Source organism: Athene noctua, chromosome 3, assembly GCF_965140245.1.
Source record: "Athene noctua chromosome 3, bAthNoc1.hap1.1, whole genome shotgun sequence".
Taxonomy (NCBI): domain Eukaryota; kingdom Metazoa; phylum Chordata; class Aves; order Strigiformes; family Strigidae; genus Athene; species Athene noctua.
In genome coordinates this window covers 74,133,175-74,139,174 of record NC_134039.1, presented here as the reverse complement: position 1 = coordinate 74,139,174, position 6,000 = coordinate 74,133,175, and positions in this window count along the sequence as shown.

Sequence of the window (6,000 nt, the reverse complement as noted above, 5' to 3'; positions counted from 1 at the left end):
CTGTGAAAGTACTTCTAAATGTAAATGGAGTAATGACAACTGAATACTAACGGTGAAAAGCAGAAAGCTGTGCTCAGCTCTGCACAGCCAGTCCAAGCTTTCCAGTCTGCCCCAGTTAGAGACTCAGCTGGAGCCATCTCTGCTGGGCTGCTGACTAGGAACACTTAAGCAAATATCTTGTCTCCTTTTGCTAACAGGAGGCTATATTATTCAAGGCCAACTGAACCAGGGCATGCAAAGGAGATTGGGGTCAAACATTAAGATATATTCATATAAACTTATCCCTAATTGAGCTGTGAGGTCAATTCCATTTCCAGAGATCAAGATGCAGAGGTGGGCTCTTCCATCATTAACCTCAGGTGTATCTAGAGCCCCCTCCAAAACCCACTGGAGTCAGACAAAGTCTTTGAATCTGCCCCTTGCATGCTGTTAATCCTCAGAATTTTGAAAACTTATAATGAGAAATCAAAGCTAAAATTCCAGCAACAATGAACTAATTCTCCAATGGCTAAATACACTTAGTAGCCAACCCCAGGAAGTTGGGCTGAAGCAGCAGGCTTTCCTACAGACTTTTCACCTGTGCTGTTGCTCCATTTCTTCAAAAAGCAGTGTGTTACATTAATTGAAGAGACCAGCTTTTACACATCCCCAGGCTTTCTATTTTACCTGTGTTCTTAAAAATAGACCTGAGAGGGGAAATGGCAGGTTATAAGCTTACAGCAGACTAAAAACTCATGTATGCCTCTCCTTGGGACTCCTAGCAAACAAAGCAAAAGGGAGCTACTGGATGTGCTGGGGAAAATTATGTTAAGGGCCTTGTGAGTTAAAACCCAAGCAGTTTGTGAGAAAAAGCAACCCTCAGACTGACACAGTTTATAATTTAGGATTCATTCCATACACATAGTGGGAAGGAAAGAAGTTCTATAGCATCTAAAACGTGAGGATGGCACTTTGTCATCCTTTGGAAAAGTATAGAGCACTCTGAATGTGTACATAAAAGTAATCATTTAATAACAAAGTTCTGTTGGTTACAAGTTAAGGCTTTAAAATGCCCACTGACTATAAAGGCTTGTAATATTTCAGTAGGTTATTGCCTCTGAGAGGTGTTGCCACTTCATTATACATTTTCTGATTGTTCAAAAGCCTGCGATGCTAAAGATGTGCTTTCTTCTGCCTGAAATAATGCCTGAGACTTGAGTGAGGGAGTAAATGTATGGCGTATGCTGCTCATGAATAAAAGATGTTTGCAGCTAAGCAATCTAGAGTGTTCCTCTCTTAGGGGATTAATGCTATTCATCAGAAATTTTTAAAGAATAATTTTTAAAGGCTTTTAAAAAAAAAAAAAGAAGAGGAGGAATCCAATTGCTTGAGTAATGGTAAGGATGATTTAGTGCAGAGGATGGCAAGGGTGGAACCAGTGAGCCTTGCTGCAGTTGTGGGAGTCATCTCAGTGCTGTCTCCTGCCCCTGGCAGAGGCGAGCTCTCTGCAGTGAAACACCACAAGCCCCCTGTGCATCTTGCTGGCAGACACAGCACTGTGGACAGGCACAGGGAAACTCGCCCCATGGCAGAAGCTGTGCTGAAAACGTGGCCTCTTAAGCAGGAAGCTCACAGCATGGCTCTGACACTTAAGAGGAGGCATCAGCATGGCCAAACATGGCAGCACTTTTTTTCCTCTCACCTGGGGTGCCCAGTGCCTGCTCAAGCTCCTGCCTACCCTGGACTGTCTGAAGAGGTGACCCTTCAAGATGAAGGAGGAGAGCTCCAACCCACACCTTCAGGGATGGCCCCAAGTCCTGGGAACATGCTCCTGTCACTGCTGGGCTCTCAGGTACAGCCTGAGATGCAAAATGCCTGGGCACTGACCTCCGCAGCAAACAGACAGCTGGGTGTCACAAGAACCGTCTTACAGGATTTATCGGGGAAGGGTTTGTGCAGGATCTGAAGTAGCACAAGTGTGAAACTGCTCTGCTGAAGTGTAACTCTGAGACTGGCACCCACGCCGTGCTTCTGCACATGCATCCAAAATACCGACAACAGTCAGTCGAGGCACTGAGAGAAGGGGAACATGCTGCATATGTTGCCACAGGCAGCTCCTGGCACCACAGCCATTGCATCTGCCTGTCTACAACGCCATCACACGGGAGATGCCGAAACCTCTGGCCACATAGCTCACCTTGGGCATGGAGTTCCTGGAGAAGGGGCCTGAAGGTTGCTCATGGAGGGCAGCCATGCAGCTCTGGCACAGAAACATATGCATCAAGATAATCCAGCTTCCTCACAACAGCAAGGATCTTTTAAGCTTGCAAATGCTTCAGATGACTTGTTGATGCTGCCAGTGGTCCCATGTTCAGCTGAGGGGGAAGCTACAACCAGTGCTCTCCAGGTCCATTTTTGGTAGCACGGAAGCTTACACTCGTGCTCTGGCCAGGAGCATGACCTTGACCAAGACTGTAAGTGATGGATATCTTTCTGTCCCTCTGCTTGTCCCAAGCCTTGGTGGCACATACAGGTACATCTAGCTGAAGTGTTCCTCCTCCATAGAGAGTTTCTGTATGTAACCCATGAGGAACTGCTCTGTACTTGACAAGAAGAAAGGGAAGACCCCTGTGTGCCCATGACAGTTTTATTCTCCAGATATCACCTCTTCATCTTATGGTCCCCATAACACAGTTTTTCTTTTCAGCTCTTGAAAATATTTCTTGGTTTTCTTTTAACTTGGCAGTGAATGATCAAATTTGTTTTGTGAAGAGCCACAAAGAACCACAGCCCTGAAAATGTGAGAAGGAATGAAAAATACTCCCATTTTTCTAACGCTGTGGCTCTGCCTGCAGGGTTAGCAAGCAGTGGATTGCAATTATAATTTAAGCATCTATTCATTTTATTGCAGGAAAAACATCAACATGTGTGCTGCATCTTTTGGCTTCTAAAGAGCAGAGTAAATGTACATAAAATTGAGAGGTGATGTTTAATATATGAAAAGAAGACATTTTGATCCATGCAGCAAAATGAAATATATGCTAATTATTAGCAGTTTATATGGAATAAAGTTTTACTATACACAATTTTATGTGCTTTCACGGAGAATCTGTAATCTCACTAAGGAACATTCAGTCTACCTATAATGAATGAGGGTTTTTAGAATGAGAAACCTTTTAAGGTTTAAGCCAATAAATATCTAAAATATGGAGATTAAAAATAACATTGGAATATGCATAGTAGCCAAATGAAATCATCACATTTGTGCTTAAGGAATGAAGTATTCAGCAAACTCTAAATTTTCCCTAGAAATACTTTGCTTTAAATTCCATATTTTCTTTTGCCACATTTTTCACTTAAAAGCCTGCATGAGCTTTTGTACTGTTGCCAGGCTTATTTTTTGTTTATATACAGGTTCTTGCCATGGAGATGTGTCCCTGACATGAAGGCATCCAGTATAGGAAATGACATGCAATGCCTTATTCTTCTGGTTTAATTAATGTTCTGACAACTTGGCAATAAGGCTACAGTGAAGAAAAGGTCTCTGCAGGAAACTGCAGGTTTTGAGCAGTAAGAAAGCTGTCAAAATTTTACTATATATCTATAGTAACATATCGAACATCCAAAGATTTCTGGAAGGCATCTGTAGAAAAGAATTCAAAAGAAAAAGGTTAGCATAAAAATTATGTTCCTTAACCTACTAAAAATAAAAGAATGACTTTCTCAGCAGCTGGAGTTGGAACTGGGTAAGCAGCCTACACTGACTTACTCGTTTCATGCAAAAAGAAATTCTAGTTTTTAATTTGCAAGGACTGTTTGACACAAACAGTAAAAAGGATTAGCCGTATCCTGTCAAGACTGGCTCCCTTCTGTGATTTAAACAAGCTGAATGAAGAGTAGATCCATTCCACGCAGTAATCCATATAACCACATCCATGTGATTGAACCTGTAAGCCCAGGTCTTCTGCTCCACAGACTTCTTGTCCTTCTTAGCTGGAAGCACAAGAGCAGAGTCTTGGCACAAGGGCAGGAGAAGGTGTCCTCTTTCTCTCCTCTGACTGGTTCAATATTTTGGGAAGCATCAAAGATGACATCTCCAAAGGAGACTGCAACAGCTCTAAAGGCAGTCTGCAGTCACAGACCACGGATCATCAGAAAGTCATGGTGACCCATGCTTTACCAGGAGTAGCATTAGATATTCATGATCTTACTGTGCTCTATCACCTTCCTTGTTTTCCTAGGAAAGGAAATTGAGAAGGAAACAGCAGACCTAACTCGGTATAACCTGACTTCCTCCAGTATCTCCACATCTTTTTGGCTGTGAACACGCAGAGATAAGCACTGTCTTTTCTGATAGATGAGCTATTCTTTAGCTACTGATGGAAAACAGCTGTCCATACTCACGCACTTAATTGCCTTCTGCACCACAAATTCACGAAGTTGTGCCATCCTAGGAAAATATAAACCAGCCACATATTTTGCATCTTTCTGAAATCAGGACTTTTGTTTCCCATAGTATGAAGGCTTCCAAGTATCACAGACTACACTCTACAGGACAGTTTGAATTTCCAGTCCAATCCCTTGCTTCCCTGCTTTTTATTTTAGTGAAGAGATAAATTTATTTCTGCAAATACATCCCAAATGAATGAGAGGAATCAGCTTCAGTATCTTCAGGGGTCTGATTTTCAAAGAAGGTCACAGGAGTGCAGTAAAAGTCTACCATCAGAAATATTTGTAACTGTACAGAAGAGTACTTACATACAAAGATAACAGCTAGTTTAAGACACTTGCTATTCAAAGTTATTGCTGGCACTAGTACCAGTAACTATAATGAGGATTATTTGGTCTCTTCATTATAAAAACTATTTATAATGGTTAAAACTTTTTCTACAGTGGGTATATGTGCAATATTAGTTTCCATTTTGAAGGTAAAGGAATTTTAGCAATATCTGGTTAATTACATCACTGAAAACTAAAGCCAATGTTTTCTCTTGTGATGTCGACATTAAAAATGTGATTGTTTCAATAAAAAGTTATGTCGCTTCAGTGCTTTGGAGGAAGTATTTAAGATTAGATCAGGAGGAACAAAAGGAAAAGTGGAACCAAATTTACCTCCAGGTTATGTACACAGCCAATCTAATTAAAAACAAAAAACCCAAACCGGTTTGTTTTCAATTTAAATACGGATGGTGAATGGCAGATTGCTGAGGACAAAACTGCAGAAAGTAACTGTGACTATTTGCACAAGTATCATACTTACTTTTCCTACAATCAACCAATGCCCCCTCCCTTAAAATTAAATGAGATTTTGTTTAAAGGCTTCTAAGCCATTAGAAAACAACATGCTCACAATACATAAACACGTCTCCTTAATGATAGCTCCAGACATGTTCTATCTTGCTTGAAGTGAAGAATGGCACTGAAGAAGCCATTTAAGGTTCCTGCACATGCCCCAAGTCAATTGAAAGAGCCAGTGGACAGGAGAGGAAGCTCCCCTCCTCAGTAGCCAGGAACCATGGGTTTGTTCACATCAGTGGAGAAACCATGTACTTGTCTTTGGTTGTTGTTCTGATTCTTCCTGAAATTCCCAAATCTCAACATGATGCAGCTTTCAGAAGTTAAAGCAGGACTCCCACCTATTTGTTGTTTCTGAACATTTGCATCCTAAGGAATAATCAAAAATGGCGTAGAAATTGTAACTGTGAGAAAATGGGATGGGTATTCAGCCATGCAGCTGGAATTCAGGAACTGCTGTAATTGCATGCAAGTAACATCATTTGCCCACCTTGTAGATATTTGCTTATTCTCATCATGTCTTTATTTTTCAGGGTTGTTGCTGAAGAACCTACAGTCTGCAAGGTTGAAACAACTGCTCTCCGATGTTGAAGTTAGCCAGCAGTTGCTGTGGGGTACATACACCTGGGCTAGCATCCAGGGCAGTGTCACAGCCAGCACAGGGCACTTGTTTCCCCACACAAATCACTGGCACAGGTGGGAACTTTCAGTGTACTGAGTGCAATG